We start from the raw sequence: 23,707 nt of genomic DNA, 5'->3' as shown, positions 1-23,707 counted from the left end.
CCCATGTCAAGGTTCCTGTGTCATGTCGTCCAGGATGGCTCTGGGCCTCTCTTCCCAGTTCAGGATTTGAAGTGAGATCTTCACAAAGACATCTCCCCCCAGGGTTACAGTCCCTCCATCCAGTGGAAAGGGTTGGCTCACTTCCATGCTCTTAAGAAGCTACAAATCGGCAATATATTGCTTATGTATGTCAAGAAAGCTTTGTGATCTTCCTGCCCATCCCGCAGAAGGAATCCTGAACAAAAGGAGGATGGAGGGAAGAAAGGTCGGCAGGGTACTGTAGTTTTGGAAATAACCTATAGAGGGCACTGTTAAAACAGTCTGATGGGAAAATGTAAGTGAACAGAGACAGGACAAGAAACGTTTGTTTTATTACCAGGACCAGTTCCTTCCCCTCTGGTCTGCAGATAGGGATACTTCTAAGTACATGGGGTTCCTCGGCCATTTTTAAGTCCACTGTCCTACCTGTCCTGGCTCGGCCTTCATTCTGTCAGCCCAGAGTCTCAACTTGTCCCCCGTCCCTGGCAGTGGGAGATGGTGGCTGTCACTCCTCCTCTGTGCACATGGTCAGGGAAAGTGAGGTGTTGTGACATCTGAGATGCAGGGTCCAGACACTGTGCCAGAGGAGAGAGGAGCAAAACCGATGACAGTCGGAGGTGGCCATCCAGAGGTCAAATCTGTGCTTGTGACTTGAATATAAATTTACTAAATACAACACTTGAGGCCCTGGTAGGGATTAACTTTATTCCATGCTGTCAGGGAAAACCAATAAACTGAGGAAAGCGGGCTCCACAGCTGGCGACTGTCTGCCCACGGCCTCTTTGGCCCAGGCCGTCTGAGTCATGCTACTCTGCAGCGGTGGGTTTAATCAAGTTACTGTGCTCATGTCTCCTAGACCCGGCTTCCTCTGCAATGGGCTCCATAATAACACTGGATTTTGGAAAACATACTGGCACATGTAGACATATACACACGTATATGCACATACATAAATACACGTACCAACGTGCATGCGTGCTTGTTATACAGCTGGACGTTCACGCACAACTATTTCAGAGGTAAGACAAAGAATCACTTTGGGGCCTTAGATGAAAGTCATTCAAAAATGATCAGCTCCTAAAGTTAAAAAAAAAAAAAAAGGCATCTACGCTTCCTTTTGCCACTTTCTGTCATGCGCATCCCTGGCCCCGCCCACGTGAGCCCTCAGTACTGCTGGGAACTCAGCAATGACCCCCCCACCCCCACCCCCACCCCCACCCCTGCGGTGCTGAAGTGCTGAGTCCTAAAAGGAAACCTTTCTTACAGCAAGACGTCGGTCTGCCCTGCCCTTCGCATCTTTAGAAGCGCTAGTCTGCGGCACCTGCCCAGCTCGTACCTTTCTAGCTCATCAGGAAGGTGGGCCTGCGCTTCTCAATTCAACAAAGACTTTTCAACACCGGGTTTATCCCAAGAACTCTCCTAGGTACTGTGAGGTTCCAGAGATGAATAAGACACAAACCAGACCTTGAAGACTTTCAACTGGACGGGAATAAAAGCCATACAAACTACTGTGACACAAAGGAGAACAAATGTGTGCTTCCGTGCTGGTGTAAGAGGAGTGAGGAACAATTCCCTCTTACCAGGGAGTGCGCGAGGTGCATTTGAGCCATAGAGAATGGATGGAGTTTCCTTAGGGGAGGAAGAGGGAAGGGGTAGCCTGGCTGAAGGGATGGGAGGACATCACCCGCGGGTCGTTTGCATCTGTTCGCTGTGGCTTGCCTACCAGGCTCATGGAAGGACACAGGGTGGACAGAAACCCAGAGGGGGCAGGGAGAACACCATGCGCAGGGCTTGAACTTACTAATGCAGGGAAGGAGGGGATGAAAACCGGAGGCTGAGAGATCAGCTAGAAGGATCTCGCTGCCACCTGACCAGAGCAGACAAGGACAGGGGCAGCGAGAGCTGGAGATCCCGGCAGGAGGGCAGAGGAGCAGAGCTGACAGGCAGGGTGGTCATCAAGGGAGAGGCAAAAACAGGGAGCAAAATTCACCCCAACTGCTTTACAGTATCTTCTGCCTTGAGATGCCTGCTCCCCAGAGTCTGCAGAATGAAAGCACCTTCTGAATTTGAAAGATTCAAACCTTCCTCCCCTTTGTGCATGTTAGCTAGCTGTAAACAGTTCAGCCCAGCCGGAAAGCTTTCACTGGCGGGAGTAGCTGCTTTAATTAACTAGTGTGAGGATCTGCTGACCTTCGAGAAACCTGGATGTTTCCTGTAAGACCCCTGTGAGGACCGGTTTCTAGCTACACCTAGTTCGCCCCTTGCTTCTGCGGCCACAGAAACAACACCGATGTGTTGATCAGCACTTCAACCCCCACCCGGTTGCCAACCAGAAGGGATGTTGTCAGTCCGAGAAGTTTTTGAAGTCCGAGACTCAATAAAGGATCCGTTGAAAGGGGCTTCCAAAACACCTTCACCTGGGCTGTAGAGAGGAACAGAGCTGGGGAAGAGGAAGGTGCGTGGCAGGTCAGAAGGAAACCTCACCACCAGCCAAACTGGACGCTAAGGAAGGTGCAGGGAGGCACATGGGAAGGGAGAGGGCAGCTGGAGAGCTGCCTGTAAAGCTTGTGGGTGCACCAGGGAGGGGAGGTGGGAATGATGTCATCTTCTCGAGAATGGACCCCAACGGGGAACAGGGTACCTGTGACAGACGGGGTGTAACTCTCCAGCTCTGGGGTCAGGCCCAGCAGCCTTGATGGCTGAGGCAGAATTCTTAGCAAGGAGTCATTTCTCCTTTGTCCTTTTGTTTTATGAGATTGACCTTCCTCGGGTCTCTCTGTTCCCTCTCTCTTATTCGTGGTTCCCCACACCGTGAGGAAAAGTTCACTCTTTTTCTGAATGAAAAGTGGTATTTGGCTTAATGGTGAAGAGTGAACGCATTTTAAGTGCCAATTTTCCTCATGCTAATTTTTCCCGTTGTGCAGCCAATCTGAGGAGTGACAGGGAACACAACAGTTCTGACAAGGAGTAACCAATAACTTTCAGCAAATCCATTAATTAGGGTCATGTTTACACTTCTTGTCATCAACTAAACATCTGCCTGAATCGGTTTTCTTAGTATACGAAGTCATAACCATCTGTCCACATGAGATAATGTCTCTACTTCAGTTTTGTAAGTGTGTGAGGACTGCAGGCTTATGTTTTCTGTTGGAAAGGGCGCTCTGATCGCGTAAAGAACGCGGGGTATCGGACTGAGTCTCACCTTTGACCCCTGGTAGCAGAGAGGTCTCGGGCAAGTGACCTTTGCTTCAGCATTTGTAAAAGGGAAGTGACAACTATGTCCCAAGATGAAGTGAGTGTATAACTTCTATGATATTGGGCATTGAGCAATTAAACCATAATGTCCCTAGGAGTTTTTGCTGGCAGGAGTGGGGGTGAGGGTGGAGATTACTGCTTAGCTGTGCAACCCAGGAAGCAGCGTGGCATTCATGCTTCATGAAGTGGGTAATTCATCTATAGACTGGGTCCTAAGCAATACAGGGCTCATCCAGGTCATAATCTCACCGTTCGTGAGTTGGAGTCCCACATGAGGACTGTTGGCATCCTGACAACAGGTTTTCAACACCACAGCAACAAAAGAGAAAATGCTAAGTAAGCCCATGGGGAGAACACGGGAGCCAAAGAAAACACGGAGGGATAGCATACAGGTTAGGAGATCTGGAATCAGTCATCACTTTCCACTTAACCGACTGAGCCACCCAGGCGCCCCTTAGTCATCACTTTCCAGATCAAGCCGGTGGAAAGCAATCCCAGACAGTGAAGGAGAGACAGAAATGGAGATCCACACTTGACTAAAAATGATTCCCAGGGCTGGTGATGAAGGGTTAACACCAATTCCCTGGTAGGGAGAGTTTAAAGACTGCTATCGGAAAACTATTGAGAAATCTATGACAAAAGCACACGGACGCAGTGCCTTCAAGGAGCCGACCTTTTGCCAAGCGCTCTTGCCGACACTTCTTCAAACCGCCAGCCTTCCAAAGTGCCTGGCTCTCTTTCTCCCGAGCCTCACTCCATTCTCTAAATCTCCTTGGCCAGCACCCCCACTGCCATCCATCATTACACGTTAGACTTGTGCCTTCAGCTCAATGCGCAAGCCAGTCTCCCCGGATCATGAGGCTGACTTCCCTCCAGCCTGCAATTTCAGCTTTGCGCTTTGACTTGGCAAACTCTGGAAGACCACTGGGATTGTTTCCCTTCCATCCCAACCAGACCACTATGACCTTCTCCCCTGCTCATTACCCCTAGTGGGGAGGCACCCCTGCCCCCAGCCAACCTACTGTAAGACGGGCGGCTGCACCTGGGCAAATGTGAAGTCTATTTTTAGCAGTGGATTCCTTTTATTCCTTAGTATTATGGAATGATTCTCAGTATTATGGCATTACTTAAGAAGCCATGAAATAATAAAAGAGTCTTACAAGAATGGAGTCCTGTAGTACTTTTTCATTTCATTTTGTTTTTTTAATGTTTATTTTTGAGAGAGAGAGAGAGAGAGTGTGTATGTGTGTGTGGGGGGGGGCAGGGGAGGGGCAGAGAGAGAGGGAGACACAGAATCCAAAGGAGGCTCCAGGCTCTGAGCTGTCAGCACAGAGCCTGACATGGGGCTCAAACTCATGAACCGTGAGATCATGGCCTGAGCTGAAGCCAGACCCTTAACCGACTGAGCCACCCAGGTGCCCCATCCTTGTAGTACTTTTTAAAGAACAGTTTTTGACTTATAAAATTATACATATATGATAATTCTGTTATCTGACCAGCTAAAGGGAAATTTTGGCTCGTGTCTTAAACCAAGGCAAGCAGAGACACCTGCAGAGCAGAGGGCCAGCGTGGCCTTTGTTTACCGTCCTATCAGCTCCTCTCTTAGAAACATGCTACAGACTTAGAAATCCCAACTCTGTTAAAGCCACATATTAAGGGCTTTTTGAAAACTTGGGCATTTCAAATGGTTTAAGGAACACTGTTACCTGAAAAGGGTAACACTTTGACTATTTGTCACAGTGACCTAAAAACTCATCAGTGCTAATCTACTGGTACCCTATCACCAACCAGTGGAAAGGGTCATATGAAGGTCAAGTATGTTTGATGGAGAGAAGTGACCGGGGGCCTGTACGGCCACCATAGACTTCTCTCATGGATGCCGCAAACCCGAGGTCTACACCAGAGCCAGGATCATGGTAGTTCTTTACTTTTACTGATGTTCCAGAAGTTCCACATTTTCACTTGTCAGTTTCAAGTCTGGACTGCATGAATGAACTAGCCCACAATAACCTTTGAAAAGAGTTCAAGGTCTAGAAGTGCCCTGTAAGTGATGATACCTTTATAGCAGCCACAGTGATTAAACACACACACACACACACACACACACACACACACACACACACACACACACACACGAGATCATTTCAATCTTGCTTAAAATCTTCCAGGGGCTTCCCCTGCACTTGTAGAAGATTCTAATCCTTCAGTATGGGCTACGAGTCAGGATCTGGATCTTCTCTACCTTTCCAGATGCATGGATTACCATGTCCCACTTGCTCATCAACCTCCAGGCACTCTTCATCTTGTTCCTCAAGTACTCCAAGCCCCTTCTCCTGCCTCAGGGCCTTTGCTCTTGCATTCTCTCTCCCACAGTGCTTCCTCCAGATTTTTGCATATCTGCCTTCTCACAGCTCTGCCTGACCAACCTGTATAAAGAGGCCTCCTCCCCCAGTCTCTTGACCCTACCATCCTTCTTATTTTCATTATTGTATTTATTACTCCAGTGATAGAAACTCAGTATCATTAGAATTCATGAAATAAATGTGATTAGTTCCTGGTGGTTTCTCTTGTCCTAAGAATCCTGTTTTACTTCTCAGGTTTAGCTGGCTATATATGACTTACTTTCTGCATTAATACACTAATAAACTATCTCTGTATTAATAGCAACCAATAACTTTCAGCAAATCCATTGGGGTCATGTTGATACTTCTTGTTATCAACTAAACATCTGCCTAAATCGATTTTCTTAGTATATAAAGCCATAACCATCTGTCTACATGAGATATTGTGATCTACTTCAGTGTCATAAGTACGTGGGAACTGCACGCTTATGATTTCTGTCAGAAGAGGGATTTGACTATGCAAAGAGTACCGAACGTGGAGTCAGAAGACCTGGGCTGGGTCTCACCTCTGATACTTGGTCATAGAGAGGTCTTGGGCAAGTGACTTCTGTTTCAGCATTTGTAAAAGGAAATTAAGAACGATGTCCCAGGATGCAAGTGAATGTATAATCTGATACTGGGCACTGAGTGATTAAATAAATTATTATTTATTTGCTTTTATCTATCTCTTATCACGAAACTGTGAGCTCTAGGAGTACAAGGATATGGTCTCTCTCTTCATTACTGTGTCTGCAGTGTGGGTGATGGTGCCCGGCATAGAGTTGGCACTGTGACTGCTGAGTAACTACATTAGTCGTTGGCTTTCACAATTGTCCTGGGAGATAAATGCATCGTCCCCATTTCACATGTGGGAAGCCGGAGGTTATAAAAGGCTGACCGGTACGGCAAAGGGGATACTTGTCTCCAACGTGCACATTCTTTGTACCATGATGTGATGGTTAATTTTATGGATCAAGTTGACGGGCCATGGAGTACCCAGATGTTTATTCGAACATTATTCTGGGTATTTCTGTGAGGGTATTTTTGGATAAGATTAAACTGACAGATCCGAGTAGAGCAAGTTGCCCTCTCTAATGCGGGTGGGTCTTGTCTAACCACTTGAAGGCTTAACTAGAACAAAAAGACAGATGGTCTCTTAAATAAGAAGTAATTCCTCCTGCCTGACTGCCTTTGAGATAGGACATTGTTGTTGTTGTTGTTGTTGTTGTTGTTGCTGTTTTTTTCCCCTGCCTTCAGACTTGAACTGAAACATTGGCTCTTCCTGGGTCCTGAGCCTGCCAGTCATTGGCTCTCCTGAGTCTCCTGCTTGCTGACTCATACTGCAGATCTCGAGACTTGTCAGACTCCTTAACTGCATGAACCAATTCCTTATAACCTCTCTCTCTCTCTCTCTACACACACACACACACACACACACACACACACACGCACGCACACACGCACACACACACACACACACACTTTCATCTTTGCCCCTCATTGCTCCTTCTCATGTTTTTAACTCTGATCCAACACCCTGTCACCGTGGCACCTGAATCTGCACCACTGTTCACGGGTCCACTTTTTCATCAGCAAAGATCCTTTGATCCTTTATAGATCTGTTCCTGGGCCATTAACTGTTCATCTAAGTCTGCTAATGGTTCCCATCTCCCCTGACCCAAGACATAATTTCTCTTTAGAGACTCTGGTGGCGTTGTAACGTGCCAGCTTGGGTAAGCTCAACTACACTTCCCAGAATTCCCTGCTCCATATACTTCTGACTAGAACGGGCCACGAGAGACCTTCACGTGTGGAATTCAGAGGGAAGAAGTGAAGCAGCACTTCACTAATACATCTTATATATCCATCAATGGTACAAAAATTCCTCCTCCTGTTTCAAGGGTGATTTTCTCTTTCACTATTAGAGAAAACTCTCTGCTTTTAAAGGCTCCATGTGATTAGGTCAGGCCCACCGAAATTATCTCCTTGCCATAAAGTCTGTGCCATATCACATACTTAATCATAGCAGTAACATCCATCATATTCATAGGCCCAGAGATTACACAGGGCAGGTACACCCTTGGGGGCTCTCTTAGACTTCTGCCTACCACTGTGCCCTTATTAAACTCCTAATAATCTGGAAACCTACAGGCTAGACTCACCCTTGGCATTGTTCCTGGTATATGAGGTAATTAATTGCTTTCACTTACAGGACTGCTTTTCCATCTTCTACCTTCTATTTGGGCAAACAACATTCACATTCTCACTTGTGATTAGGTAACACAGATTAAGGCACTACAGAAATGACAGATTTCTCTTCCTTTAACATTTTTTTAACACTTATTTATTTTTGAGAGTCAGAGTGAGACAGAGCATGAGCAGAGGAGGGCAGAGAAAGAAGGAGACACAGAACCCAAAGCAGACTCCAGGCTCTGAGCTGTCAGCACAGAGCCTGAGGCGGGGCTCGAACTCATGAACTTCGAGATCATGACCTGAGCCGAAGTCGGAAGCTTAACTGACTGAGCCACCTAGGTGCCCCACCCCCCCCCCCCGCCCCGCTTTTTAAATGTTCCTTTAACATTTTTAATTATTATGTCATTTAATCACAAAATTAATGTATGCTTATTAAAGACATGCTTAGAAAATCAGAATAACAGAAGTAGGAATCCGACCCTGCAAATTTACCATCACACAAGAGAAACAAACATTTTGTTCATTGCAATATGAAAGCAAAATACTAGAGCAGACAAGTTGACCTGCCCGAGGTTGACACTACGGTGCTTTGTGACATTTGTTGGAACCAGGGTGGCGGGTGAAGGTAAGTTTTCTGTTGAAGGAAATGAATGTGCTCTTGTTAATTAGCCCATAAAGGGATGCATTCTGAGGCGGGGAACGAGGTAAACCCCAGTTTTCTGTGGCTGCCATAACAAATCATCACACGCTTAATGGCTGCAAGTTACATAAATTCATTCTCCTACAGTTTTGGAGGTCAGAAGTCTAAAATGGGTGGCAGGGCTGTGTCCATTCTGGAGGTTCCAGACAAAAATTCACTTCCTTCTTTTTCTCAGCTTTGAAAGGCTTTCTGCATTCTTTGCCTTGCAGCGCCCCCCTTCCCTTCTTTAGAGCCAGTGGTAGCACCACTCTGGCCTCGGACCCTCTGTCATCCCCTTACTAATGACATGGTGCCCATGCAGATAATCTGGGGCAACCTTCCTAACTGAAGATCTTAACTTACTTACATATGCAAAGCCCTTTTTGCCAAGTGAGGAAATATATACACAGGTTCTGGGCGTTCAGACATGGACGTCTTTGAGACCATTATTTTGCCTTCCATGGAAGCCTTGGGCCTGAAGAGACCAGATGCCTGTAGCCTCAGGTTCAGTCCTGGAGGCAGTGGAAAGTCTGGAGCGGTGCCGGTGGTGGGGGCTGAGCTGCCCTTAATCATATGGTCACCAATGCAGGGAGCAGAACCCCCAAGCCTCGGATGCAGCCTCGGTTTGAGGGTTCACGGACATGCCCCTGACTTCCAATTACACCACTGGGTGGTGAGATGAGTCAGACTAATAGACTCAAGAAGAGCATGATCCTCCTTTGTAGGTCTGTGGGGAAAGATGTTTCTGGACCCACTGTGGACTGGCCCTAGAACCACCCCTGCTCCATTGTCTTGGCCACTGCGGGTTTGCCTGAGGGAAGTGACTCTGGTACACGCCTAACTGGTGGTGGCGTGGGAAGCAATGACCACCCGCCCCAGGTCTCCAGGAGCAATCTGGACATTACCACCAACTGTGTGGATAGTCCGAGTCCGATCTTAGCACTGTTCCATGGTGAGGAAACATCACTGTTCAGCAGCAGTAAATGTTTCCAAATCGTCTGCATAGTTGAGCAGAGAATACCTGTGCTTCTGCAGCCAGGCACATTTCCATATACACTCCTGATGAAATTCCACATCTATCTGCATGTACCGGGGTCAATGCATCTTTCTGACAACACTTTTCTAAAATCCGTTCAAGGTTCTCTTTAAGCTGAATCAACGATAGCTTTCACAAATGGATGCAACTCCATGCACCTGCCGCTCTTAATGTTTTCAGGTCTGCCTGCAGCCACCCAAAGCTGTTCTCTGAGCAACTACAAAGGTGACATTTCCTAGGTGTTCTTTATGCCGGCTCTGGGGGGTAAAGGTTACCAGGAGAGATTATACTGGAGGCAGTAGAAGCCAGGAAGTGAAACGAACACCCATAAGGCAGGAATGTTTATCAGTTGCTGGTAACCATATTTCCTCACACCTTTTATTACTTTAAATCTTAATAGGGCCCTTGCACTATTCAACAGCTTATCGATGCTGGCTGCACAGTGTCGTTTATTTCCTGTGTATATACCACTTGCTGTTCCTGCCGTCTATCCTCATGCTGGGTTAGCTGTTGACCTAATTTAATGCTAGGTTGGAAACTTTCCTCTCCATTGTGATTAAAGGGGAAAAGGGAGAGAAGAAGAGGTGATCCAGTTACTTGCATATGTATGGTTCTTTGATTAAAGGGAAAAAGGTAGTGAGGGAGGAGGTTGTCTGAGGGAGGAGGCTATCTAATGACCCACATACATATTATTTCTTTAGGTTCAGGTTTCTTACCCGTAATACAAGCTTTGAAAGGCTGACTCAACCTTCTCACTCTGAAATGCTCACTTTCAATTATATGTGACCTCACACATCTCTAAGTCGATTTTCTTAATGCCGTGTCTCAACCATAGAGCCATGATTTTATCTCTAATCCACCTAATTCACTGGCATTGCTCTTTTGGCATAATTTCCAATTTAGGGGAAAAGAAAGACTGTGGGTGGCTACCATGCGTTACAGTCATTGGGGCAGGATGACGGGATGGATCCTGGAGGGGTACAGACACTGAGTTCTATACAGATAGACTTTTGTATACTATTCTAGCATTTTGATGCTCTAATGATGGCAGTGCATTTCCAACAGGAAACTTCTGGCCATTCTCATTTTCCTAGTGAAGAGCCATGGAGAGCTAGAAATGGAAAGGGGACTTGAGAACATCTGATCCACTACCTTTATTTTATAGAGGACAAAATGGGAGCCCAGAGAAGTCCAATGATTTGTAACTAGGCAGCTTGTTGTCAGAAGGGAAACTAAAATCCATGTCTTCTGATGACCAGGCAAGTGCTGCTTCCTTATAATATGCTGTTGGTCCCTTTGCCCTTGTATGAGTAACCTCAGATGTGTTGGGTATGGTGAGATGAGACCACACTTGGCAAAGGCCAGGCAACCCTCCTCTCTCCTGAGCCCAGAGTGCGTATCCCTAGCTGTTACCCAACTGATCACAGTTGTTGGTTTGGAAGGTAGATGAGTTTGTGGTAGACAAAACAATGCTCCACCCCCACCAAATATGGCCATGTCCTAATCCCTAGAACCTAGGAACACGTTAGGTCACATGGCAAAAGGGAATTAAGGTTGCAGATAGAATTAAGATTGCTAGTCAGCTGTCCTTAAAATAGGGAGATTATCCTGGATTATCCAGGTGAGCCCAGTGTAATTACAAGAGTCCTTAAAAGTGGAAGGGGGCAAAAAAAAAAAAAAAGGTCAGAATGATACCATGTGACAAGTACTCAACTCACCGCTGCTGGCTCTTGACCCAGTGAGATCCAGGGTAGACTTCTGACCTCCATAACCATAAGACAATAAATCTGTGTTGTTTTAAGCCACTAAGTTTATAGTAATTGGTTATAGCTGCTCTAAAAATCTGGTACAAAGTTGGAATGACGCCACACAAATCCATCACATGTTAAAACTCTGTGCTCTTACGTGGAAGGAGTGGCGTATTTCTGCAACCAGATCCTTGGCTGTTGACAAGGTGTGAACCAGGCGCCTGCCATGGAAACAAGGGGCACGGACACACTAGTTTCTCACTGCCTCCATCGCGCCACATTTCCTTTTCCTGACCTTCTGGACACATTGCTGAAGCTCCTTCTCTTGTGCTGTTGTTACCCTGAACGAAAGGCACAGGTTTCCCAGCCACAACTTTTCCATCCAAGAACCGGTATAATGCTTGGCACATAGGAGGTGTTCCGTAAACCCTTGTAGAACTGAAATGCACGCTTCAATAGGATGCCCTGTGTCTTTTTTTTACAGTTCTCAAACAAACAAGCAAACAAACACAACCGCACACAGAACAGAAACACGAGGATCTTGCCTCACGTTAGGTGTCTTTACAGTTTCTTGTGGCCGATGAGGGCTGGGTCAGGTGTGCCTGAACGGAAGGTAAAAATCATAAAGTTCTTGAATGACTCGTCTTTCCCAACTGCCCAGCAACAAATGAAGATGTATTTGCAGGCCTGGCTGATAGGCAGTGTTGGAAGTCCAAACTATTGTTGCTGCAGTGGAACAGCTTGTCATAGCAGCCTAATTTATTCTCTTTCTCTGAAAGCCTGGCACCAGCTCTGCAGCTGAAACTGCTTTTGTTTAAGACTCCACGATCGCCGCCAACCAAGCCAAAATGTGTAGTCGCTGCGCGCGTCTGGTTGCATGCTAATTATGGCGGTGTCCTCTGGTGACATCTGAAAGACTGCCCAGTTGACAACGAACACCACGTCATCGTCTTGGCCACCTGTCCTCTCCCACCCTTTCCCATTGGCAGTTCCTGCGATTTTGCCATTTCATTTCCTCTTTTTCTTCCTGCCCGAGAGGATTCCATTTGTTCTGGCTGTCACCCAGTCCCCTTCTTTTCCACGGACCAACACTGTGGGCACGAACCTCGTTACAGATGATGGCTGGGTGTGGAAAAGTTGCAAGTGAGCTGACATCTTGCACATTTAAGTGCGTTTTGAAGGCGAAGAGGAGCCTGTGGCCTAAGGGGACCAGATCTAAATTGTCTGCATTCCTCTGTGCCTCCTAGCCCCTCCTCCAGAAAGCTCTCGCAAATGTTCCCCTTTCACAGCACCTCGCTTGCAATGTTTTTGGCACAGGTGTTATATACCGCTATAAATTCTGGCTTGTTGTTTTCTCCTTTCCCTAAAATGTAAACTTCCTGAGGGAAGGACATGTATCTTTCATCTTTTTACCCTCTAATATCCTTACAGAGTAGTTTACACAGCAGGGACAAAGCCCGTACTGATGCATGAAATTAAAGGTATGCAGCACTTCCTTGAGGTAAAATGTTGGGGGGTTGGTGAAGAGGGAAACAGAGAGGCAGTGCTGAAGCATGAACCCTTCTCAACATGTGTTTTCTCTATCAAATTAAGGAAGTGCTCCTTTGGAGGGAGAAAATATTCTGTCCTGTCATATAATATCATACATAGAATCATGTTATAATAACATGCATTCATTTCACATCTCACACATAAAGGAAAATGAACCAGTTCTTACTAAAATGTGGTGACTGTGACGTTGAAACACACCTGACTCTCTTCACATTAAAAATTGTAACAGAGGGGCGCCTGGGTGGCTCAGTCGGTTAAGCGTCTGACTTCGGCTCAGGTCATGATCTCGCGGTCCGTGAGTTCGAGCCCCGCGTTGGGCTCTGTGCTGACCGCTCAGAGCCTGGAGCCTGTTTCAGATTCTGTGCTTCCCTCTCTCTGACCCTCCCCCGTTCATGCTCTGTCTCTCTCTGTCTCAAAAATAAATAAACGTTAAAAAAAAATTAAAAAAATTCGTAACAGAATCACAGTAATTAGAGGTCCATCAAGATTTAAAACATTTTTCAATATTTCAAACACCTCAATTTCTTTGATGCTGCAGATTTGGGACACTGAAAGGTATTTCCCATACACACTTTCCTCTAATAAGCAATAGCCCACCAATGTTGATCAGGCCACCGTGATATCTCAACACTCATGCCTTCATTTAAGGTGGCGTTGGAACTTATAACCTCACACCAACCCACCAACCCTAAGACTCCCAGCATGAAGATTTTTCAGTATATTTCTGATATTTCTTGCTAGCCTGTAATGCTGATCTCTGTGTGAAGTTAACTTTACCAAACAGAAGTATCTATTGATCAGGGTGACTGTGGATGCAGACATAGGTGCACAGAAGTGTAGCGACCTCTGATGTTGGCAACAGGGACTATTCCCTTAGAGCTAGTTTCTCAAGCAATAGAATTCACACTGAGGGTGAGCTCCGCACTCAGTGAATTTGGTCTTCAGTTGTGTCAACAAAGCATATAGAATGCAACGGAGTACAGGGTGTGACATTGAGGAATGCGAGGAAATAAAAAAAATCAAGAGAAAGAAAACGTCGTTCTGGTTGTCAGAGAGCTTGAGCCTTTGATATACATTAAGAAACAGGTGTCACAAACGAGGCATCAGACTGTTCCATTTAACTCTACAGATCGAAGGAGATCATTTTTCATGTGAAAGAAGAGTAATGATTATCTACTCAACTTGCATATTTTATAGACAGGAAAGCTGAGGACCAAAGAGATGACATCTGTAGCCCAAGGGCACCGCAAATCTGGAAAACGCATCCTCTAGAACCCAGAGAAAACTCTGTATCAAGAAATCAGTCAAGTCCAGGTGGATTTCAGAAATCAGGGTTGATTTCCTCTTCTGTACATGCATTCTTCAGCTATTTCCTGAAATGAGGTGTTTTCTATCAATGTAAGCATACAAAAATTAACCAGCAGCATGGTGGGCTTTTGGAAAGAGCAGAGAGGCTTGGATTTCAGGTCCTAAGACTGAATAATTCCTTCATTCACTCATTAAAGTTTGTTGAGCATCTACTATGTTGCAGGCACGGGGCGAGGGACTAGGGACCCAGCACCGAAGACACAGACAGAAGTAATACCCTCACGCAGCTTCCATTCCAGCAGGAGACAGACAATAAACAAATGCATGAGGAAAATACACAGTATGCAGGTTATGAATAGTGCTATGAAGAATACTCAAGCAGGTACCAGGACCCAGGAATTCTGGGTGTGGGGAAAGGAGTGGGAAAGGTTTTTACATGGGATAGTCTTTGAAACAGTATCATTTCAGCAATGGCACAAATAAGGTTAGGGACTAAATCATGCAGTTCCCTGCGATAAGAGTGTTCCAGGCAGAGGGAATGACAAGTGCAAAGGCCCTGATGATTCAAGAGGCAGCAAGGAAACCAGTGTAACTGAAGTGGAGTGAGCAAGTGTGGGCAATAATGGCAGATAAGGCCAGAGGGATAATGGGGGTCAGGAGGCAGATTGCAGTCCCTGTACTGACTTTTGCTTTATTAGGAATGAAATGGGATTTCCCTTCAAGAGTTCTGTCTGATTTATCTGCCTGTGTGCTGGGAACTGACTCTAGGGGAGCATGGGCAGAAGCAGAGAGACCAGGGAGAAGGACATTGCATTGGTCATGGTGGCCTGGAAGAGGGCAGAAGTGACAGAGGTGATAGATTCTGGGTCTGCAGGGGTTCAGTACTGGACTAAAAGAAGGATGCAAGAGAAATACAGGAGAAATAGAGTCCCAGCAAGGTGTTCAACATGAGCATCTGGAAAGATGACCTTGCCATTTACCAAAACGGAGAAGGCTGAAGAAGCGTGTATTGTGACAGGAAGACCAGGTACACTTACCAGCTGTATATCACTGGGCAAACCACTTAGCCTCTCTGAGTCTCAGCTTCCCCCTCTGTATTCAGTAATGTCTATTTCCTTTCCAGAATTGCTGTAAGAGTCAACTGGCAAATGTGCAAGGTGCCATCTTTCCTGGCATAAAGCATGGGACACCAAAGGCTGTTGTAGCCTGTAGGGAGAGATTCTGGCATGGCTTCTCTGCAGACCCATGTCCCCTCTCCTGACCATTCATTCTTCCTTACTCCAAATCTTTCTCTTTCTGAGCCAAGGGTAAATGAATAATGGTTGCAAAGTCTATTAGAAGTCACAAGCAACTTATAGGAACTGGTGAATGAAATCCTATTTCAGGTGAAAGTGACTGAAAAATCATATGCTACAGAGCCTGTGTCAAGCACACGGATGCAACCTCATTCTCCTTGATTTGTAATGGAGAGTGGGAGGAAGTAAGAACAATATCGTGGGGTATGCTATTCCATTTCCCTCAGGTGGAAACCACCCATGACAGAAAGTTCATTGCCTATCAAACCGGCGGGGAGGTTGTTAAAAATTGCTATGGAATTTAAAAGAAAAAAAATAGCACATAAGAGGGAAAGAGGAGCACAGAAAACTCCCAATACCATATCTTTGGAAAAAACTCACTTTCAGGCACCAGCCTGTCATTCTTATATTAACAAGAGAGGGCCTCCCTGGGGACTAGAAGAGTTTCAGAAAGGTGAGCTCACCAGAACTGGGGTGGGCTATTTCGAACGAGTGTCTTCTCCGATGTCCCGGATACAAGAATAAGAGTCTACAAGGCAAGCCTAAATGCCAGCAAATTTCAGTTTATAAAACATAAATACTTTAATAACCATTTGTAAAATAATTAGGGGGAAATTATCACTCCTGAAAGTGAAGTCAGATCTTTCTGATAAATGGTGAAGAGTGTATGCGAGTGTGTGGATATGTATGTCACTGAATCATCAGTGGCTCTGGAAACTAAGATAATGACAGAAATAATCATATTCCATGCTTCAGGGTAGAAATTAATTGGCTATGGAGAGAAAAAATACCTTTTTTTTTTTGCTTATATTAAGAATCACTAATCTACGTGGGCTGAAAGAAGAGATTCAAATGTTAGGAATATTCTAACAACAGAAGGCTTGCTTTCTTCTTCTAGTCCAAGTAATTAGTTTCTTCTCTGACTTTTAGTACGTCATTTGCACCGGGGAGTTGGAATGACAAAAAATATATGTGTCACCATGGTTTGCATTTTTCTCTTTTGTCACATCAGCACCCAGTCGGCTCATGGGCTGTATAAAAATAGGAAGCACACTGGATCTGGCCTGTGGGCCACAGTTGGCTGGCCCCTGATCTAAAGTACTATGACCTGGGGGGTAAATGAGTCTTCATGCAGACAGACAGTGAGGACTGCTCTCTGGCTCAGCCTGGATGTGGTTAAGTCCTGGGTAGAAAGAGCAGTGCCTCATCTCCCCCAACCTGCTATACCTGGGAAGAAATCCAGAAATGACTGTCAGCCTTGTTCTGAGCCCTATACTATGAGATTAGAAGAACTACCCCCAAATTGCTCCACAAAGCCCTGACATCTATTGGAGAAAGTGATCAGAGGCAGACATTTTCTCTCTTCTAACTCTTTTCATTTCAATGAATATTTCTTGAATCCTGCCCTACGTACCAAAAACTTATGGGACCATCTAATTTGGAGAAAGCAGCACAGTATTGAAAAAGGTTGGATAATGTAGAGGGCAAGTGTGGTCGATTAAAGATGGCAGGCAACTGTGCTTTTACCATCCAGTAAGAGGTGGGGTCTAGTTTCTCTTCCTTAAAAACCGGGAGGGCTTTGTAACTGCTTGACCATTAGAATATGGCAGAAGTGACTCTGGTCCCAGGCTTAGGAGACCTGTAGTTTCCACTTCCTTTCTGTGGAAATTGTCACCCTTGGGAAAGCCACTTGCCATGCAAACAGTCTGAGGCTACCAAGTGTAGGCGTAGGTGTTCGAATGGGCAGTCCACCTGAGCACACCTTCCAGCCATCCCCACCAAGGCACCAGGCATGTGAATGGAGTTGTCTAGAATTCTCCAGATCACCTATCTGCCAACCGAAGCCACTGACTGACCTCAATTGCTGCTACAAGGTGCAAAACAATCTCCTAGATCGGCTCTGCAAGAATTCCTGATCCACAAAACCATAAGATAGGATAGGATGAAATGTTAACTATTTTAAGCCATTAAATGTGGGGGTAGTTTGTTGCCTAGCGTAGATAAGTAGAAGAGATGTACTCCCCTCGACCCCCTACCCCCCCCCCAAAATGGTAAGACTAAAATTCAGATAACCAAAAGGTCAATGTGGGCTGGACTCATTAAGGAAAGGTGTAGGAAGGAGAGAAACTGGAGGCTGGGTCAAACAGGAAAGGGAGGCTTTGTACAGGCAAGTAATTCCCAAAAGGCTTTCTCTGCCCACTGGTACCCTGACCAGCATCCAACTGGCAATGTTCCATTTGAACCACCAGGCCTGTGGCTGAACCAGGGGGCAGATTCCCCATGAAGTGGGGACAGAGACACAGGCTGAGTGCGCTCAGACCAGACATGCTTCTCTGCTGAGACTTCCTTGGCTTGCCAGATTTCTGATGATGCCTCATTTATGCAAGGGTGCCAAGTCTTGTGCCACTATCCTAACCAACCATGTTTTTATTTATTTATTTGTTTGTTTATTTTATTAAACAAAATTTTTTTAGTGTTTATTTATTTTTGAGAGAGAGAGAGAGAGTGCGAGCAGGGTAGGGGCAGAGAGACAGAGAGAGAGGGAGACACAGAATCTGAAGCAGGCTCCAGGCTCTGAGCTGTCAGCACACGGCCCGATGCGGGGTTCGAACTCACGAACCGTGAGATCATGACCTGAGCCGAAGTCGGACGCCCAACCGACTGAGCCACCCAGGTGCCCCAGCAACCATGTTTTTAAAACACCACCGATTTTGCCAACCCCAAAGTGTTTTCCAGATTAGGACATACCACACGCACTTGGCCAACCCCCAAGTCCTCATATAGAGTACTTGAAAAGTAAATTCCCGTAGTCCTAGTAAGACAGATACCCCTAATCCCATTCTCACACACTGATGGCAGCATGTATGTGTTCATCATGCGGATTTACGATAAGATTCTCTAAGCCCTTCTTCCAGCTCCCTCCTGGCAGGCATCAGGGTGAGGTGCATCAAATCCATCCATGACAGTTGCCAAGAACCAGAATGTAGTGTTGAGAAGTTCTTAAAAACATGATATGTTGAAATACATCAAAGACTCTTCGAGCTGACAGATGGGACAACTGAGACATCGTGATGGTAAATGGTTGACACAAGCTGGCAGGAACACGAACAAAAGTAGAACTGATTCTGCCCTTTGCATCTCCCTGGTAGAGACCAAATGTTGCAAACTTGAAAATTCTCTTGAACTTCATGGTTCCAAGTGGTAAACTAATTTAGCTTTGGATGCTTGAATTGCTTTCACTCCTGGTAAGAGTGCTCTCTAATTTCTGTGCTCAAAGACAAAAGATTTGGAAAATCTTTTTGTGAAAACCCCAGAAGGGTTGAAGAAGAGAGTCAGGAACTAGTTTCGTGTTGACCTCATTTCACTTGGTAATAACATTTTTGGTGAGAATGCTTTCCTCTCCCCTGGATAGCAGGATGAACTTTAAAGACGTGAATCAATAAAAACTTTTAATCTCAGGTTTTGTGGCTTTCTAACCTCTTGCCCACCAGGAACCTCTCAAAGTGAAGACACTGGCACGAAGTCTGTGCTTCTTTATAGTTATCTACCCACACAGATACACTTACATACTTTAAACATTGGAAAATGCTGCTTTAAGTGCAGTAGTTAAGTCAAAATGTTTCTTAAGTTTTTTTAATGTTTGTTTTTGAGAGATAGAGGGAGGGAGGGAGGGGAGGGAGGGAGAGAGAGAGAGAGAGAGAGAGAGAGAGAGAGAGAGAGAGAAAGTGGGGGAAGAGCAGAGAGAGAGGGAGACACAGAACCTGAAGCAGGTTCCAGGCTCTGAGCTGTCAGCACAAAGCCTGATGAGGAGCTCGAACTCACTAACTGCAAGATTATGACCTGAGCTGAAGTCAGACCCTTAACTGACTGAGCCACCCAGGTGCCCCATAAATGTTTCTTAAGTTTTAAATTTCACAGATACAAGTCATAGTGAGTGAGACTCAACAAAGCATTCATGAGCACCTACCATACACAAGCCAGTATTGGTCCAGGATCCCTTATTCACAAATCTGAAATACAAAGAGCCCTGAAAACAAATCTCTTGTAACTTACTTGGTGACCATGCCTGACCTGACCTGACTGATGTAAGGCCACTATAGACTTCCTCCTTTATTCCCACCTAGTGTCAACATTCATTGTTGCCCTGCAGAAGTGTTAAGGAGCTGGGTTTCTGGCTGCTACCCCAGACCCTGCTGGGAATGTCAGTATCCAGTATACGTACAGCGTGGTCCTTCTAAAATTGGAAATATTCTCAGCCCGAGAATTTTGGATGAGGCATCAGACACCCGAACCCACAGGTGTGGGCTGACTGGGTGTGCAGAAGGGAGCAGAGAAGGGAAAGTTTGAGGAGCAGGGCAGAGATTAAGGTCATCTGTAGAGAGCCTGCGCATAGCAAAGAAGCCACAGCCAAATCTGCCGATGGTGACAAGGTCAGGCGGCCTGAAGGGTCTGCAGAGAGATACCTGCAAAGGTCAACATGGTACCAACCGGCTTTCCAAAAGACCCTAATGACCTTAAAATAGAAGCTCTCCGAGTGTGATAAAGATGAACTTGAACCTTCTCTGAACCATTACTTATAAAATTATAGAAGTTACAAAGTACAAAGAAATGGTCTCATCTCAGGAACTTAGAAGGGGAAGACTGTGGCACATCTTAAAGTTCAATCTGCCCAGAGTCTTCTGTTTGAGAGTAGGTCCTTCCCCATCTGCTGGGGCTGCCAGCCCATAACTGCAAGCGTCCAGGCCGCCAGAAAGTATCCCCACCGCACACAGGGGCAATCAGAGTTGACCCTTGGGAGAGAGTGTCTCTCCTGTTAGAGTCGCAAATGCCAATCCAGAACCAGGTCACCCTGGAGCCCCAAGTCATCAATGCCACCAAGGGAGAGGACCCATCTGAAGAAGAAGCCAAACACAGCGGGAAAGGGGACAGAGAGACCTGATGATGTGAACCCCTGGATCCAGCTGTGGCTAACGTATTTGACCCCCTACCATCTGCTGTGTGAGCCAAAAGATGTCCAGTTTTGCTTTGGCTTATTTGAGCTGGGTTTCAGTCACTTGTGAAAGAAATTCTGCAGGCAATTGGCTCTAAAAGTCTTCTAAATTTGGAAATTAAATATGTTTTTTTCAGAAATGTCAACTTTAAGAAAACTTTAAAATAATTTCTTCCTTCCTCCCTGTTAGGGACTGAAATACGTCTTTTCATATTTTGAATTCATAGATTGAAGCCCTAATCCTCAATGGGACTATTTGGTGACAGGGCCTTTAGGGAGGTAATTAAGGTTAAATGAGGTCACAGGGCGGAGCCCTGATTCAGTAATGCTAGTGTCCTTATAAGAAGAGGAAGAGAGCTCAGAGCTCGCTCTCGCTCTCTCTCTCTCTCTCTCTCCCCTTGTACAGAGAAGAGGCCATGTGAGGACACAGCAAGAAGGTGGCCATGTACAAGCCAAGAAGGATACCATCACCAGAAACCAACCCTGACGGCACCTTGATCTTGGACTCCCAGACTGCAGAACTGTGAGGAAATAAATGTCTATTGTTTAAGCCATCTGGTCTGTGGTCTTTGGTTATGGCCGCCTGAGCAGCCTCCCTATGACACACTCCCTGTGAAGTTTCTGAGGGAGCCAACAGAAGGTGTCCCACTGTGAGGCTCACCTTCAGTCCTGCTTTCTCCACCGCCAACACCCTTCAAAAGGAAACGCCATCATGAGGATAAGCCGAACCTAGAGCCTGCCTTCCCCAAACTGGAAATGCTAGCAGGCACAAGTGACTCTAACATAATAAAGGAAGCAAGCTAAGAGACGTGAGGTTAATTTTTTCATGTTTTCTTCAAAAGTTACAGTGATTTAATAACCTCACTTGAAATCACCATGATTGAAGCTCAAAATCGAAATAGCGTTTTAAATGCATTATGTCTCATGACTCAAAACAAACCTCCAGAATAAATTCACCTTTGACACTAATTAATGAAGACAATTTGCTTTAATTCAACTGTAAGAAGCAATGTTTGCAAGTAAAGCTTAGAAGAGGATGATTTTGATTTTTTTGGCTACAGAGACTTCGGTTTTAGACAAGAAAAACCCAAACAAGCTTGTTATAAGATACAGAAGATGGTAAGGGAAGAGGCGTCCTTATTTGCAAAGGATTCATTTTAGAATCTCATCAAATGTTCTATGGGGTATTCTCATCGGTACTCTATGGGGTTGGAAACTGGCTTATTGAATGACAGGGATTTAAGGATATGGTTTCGTGTTTCTCTCATCACTATGTGTGGCATATTTTGTTGACTCTCCCTTCCCATGGCTAGACAGATTCTCAGGAAGACCTTGCAGATTTTCAATCACTTTCATTTGTAGGAACAGTCTTATTTGTGGAAATTAGGATTCATTCATTTGTAAAATTTTTTTTTAATGTTTATTTATTTTTGAGAGAGAGAGACAGACAGAGCATGAGTTGGGGAGGGGCAGAGAGAGAGGAGCGAGACACAGAATCTGAAGCAGGCTCCAAGCTGTCAGTGCAGAGCCAGACGTGGGGCTTTAAACTCGCTAACTGTGACATCATGACCTGAGCCGAAGTTGGATGCTGAACCGACTGAGCTACCCAGGCGCTCCACGATTCCTTCATTTATTAAAGGTCTAGTGATCTCATATCAAAATTTCAATCTCCGCCAATTCAAAGCTTCTCTCCTTCTGCCCCATCTTGTGTGACCTGCAGTGACCTTTCCTTTTGCTCACTGCTCCTCACTATCACCCGGCTGCTCGTTGCTCCTCTAGGGTCAACACAAGGAGAAAGACATCAGTGGAGTGGGGGCTATCTTTCTACATCAGCTTGTGCTGTTTGCAATTGTCTCTTGGCTGTCAAAGTTGGCTGTGTGAGGCAGTCACGTGCTGGAACTTTCATGGGAAACTTACATTTGTAGATTCTTCAGAGCCCCACAGGGGACTGCCCACGCCTAGTGCCCTACTATGGTTGAACAACCATTTGACCGGCCTTTTATGAGCCATCTCCCCAACCCCATTTGTGCATGTGCGCACACACACACACACACACACACACACACACACACACACACACAATCTCCTACATCAGCATGCACCATGCATATCACAGTCTGGGTCCACTGCCTGGGCCATCTCACCCCAAAAGTTCTACTTCTCAGGCAAAGAACTAGCAGTAACTGCTCAAACTCTCTACCTGTCCAGTGTTCTGGACTCAAGGAGGACACACATTTTTTTTTTTTCTGTGCCAAATGGAAGCTGAGCTTGCCACTACTGACACCTGTCTCCTTGCCTCATTTTCATGGGCTGCTTTAGCAACCTCCCAGCTACCAAATTCTCTATGTGGGAAGCAGGCACCTGTTTCTATATTTACAACCCCCCCCCCCCACCCGCTTGTCTTCACTGTGCTCCACTCTGCCCAGCTGGAGGCAGCTCAGCAGGTATCTGCCTGGGGAGTGGAATTGTTGCCGCTGGAGCCAGGACCCCAGTCTCCAGAGTAGAGAACCTCCCCCTTAGTGTGCCACACCTCTCTCCATGGCAACGGGAGGGAAATGCCCCGCCCTCTTTACAAAGCCCACAGCTCCTTACAGAGATGGCTGTCTATATCTCTGTGTGAGTCACTGGTCCTCTCTAATGCAGGCTAGAGCTGAGATAGGACTGGTAGTCACTGGACTGGTTTTGACATCTTTTATGAAACACTCCACAGCCATGTCTAGCACCCCATTTTAGAACATGAGATAATTGTCACTCGTTTTCAACTTTGGAGTATGAATTCCTTCTGATAATTAAAACTATCCCATTCAACATCCTCATTTCAAACTATGTTGCTGGAAAATTAGCTACTCGGTGTTGAAAACACGTTACCAAACTCAACGAGCCAGAAGTGCACCTTGACTAAAACACCAGGCTTACAGGGATTTTTATCCGACAGGAATGACCTGTTCTCTAACAGGAATGACCCTGTAAGAGAGCACAAGAGGGGCGCCTGGATGGCTCAGTCGGTTAGGCATCGGACTTAGGCTCAGGTCGTGATCTCACGGTCTGTGAGTTCGAGCCCCATGTCGGGCTCTGTGCTGACAGCTCAGAGCCTGGAGCCTGTTTCCGATTCTGTGTCTCCCTTTCTCTCTGACCCTCCCCCGTTCATGCTCTGTCTCTCTCTGTCTCAAAAACAAATAAACATCAAAAAAAATTAAAAAAAAAAAATAAAAGAGCACAATAATCCTACTTT

The 23,707-nt window shown here is 45.8% G+C and overlaps 1 protein-coding gene and 1 long non-coding RNA gene across 11 annotated transcripts in view; both read right to left on the bottom strand.

Annotated features, from left to right (window-relative positions):
- The window catches only part of RGS6 (regulator of G protein signaling 6), a 560,843-nt gene that overhangs the window by 226,280 nt on the left and 310,856 nt on the right, over nucleotides 1–23,707 (bottom strand). The gene's annotated exons all lie outside the window — the stretch shown is intronic.
- LOC128316071 (uncharacterized) lies at nucleotides 19,159–23,525 on the bottom strand. Its single transcript, XR_008299503.1, has 2 exons — nucleotides 23,323–23,525; nucleotides 19,159–23,136 (listed from the first exon to the last, which is right to left on the bottom strand). It is a non-coding gene; the product is annotated as an uncharacterized LOC128316071 (long non-coding RNA).

Source organism: Acinonyx jubatus, chromosome B3 (assembly GCF_027475565.1).
Source record: "Acinonyx jubatus isolate Ajub_Pintada_27869175 chromosome B3, VMU_Ajub_asm_v1.0, whole genome shotgun sequence".
NCBI lineage: Eukaryota > Metazoa > Chordata > Mammalia > Carnivora > Felidae > Acinonyx > Acinonyx jubatus.
This window is presented reverse-complemented; position numbering and strand designations above follow the sequence as displayed.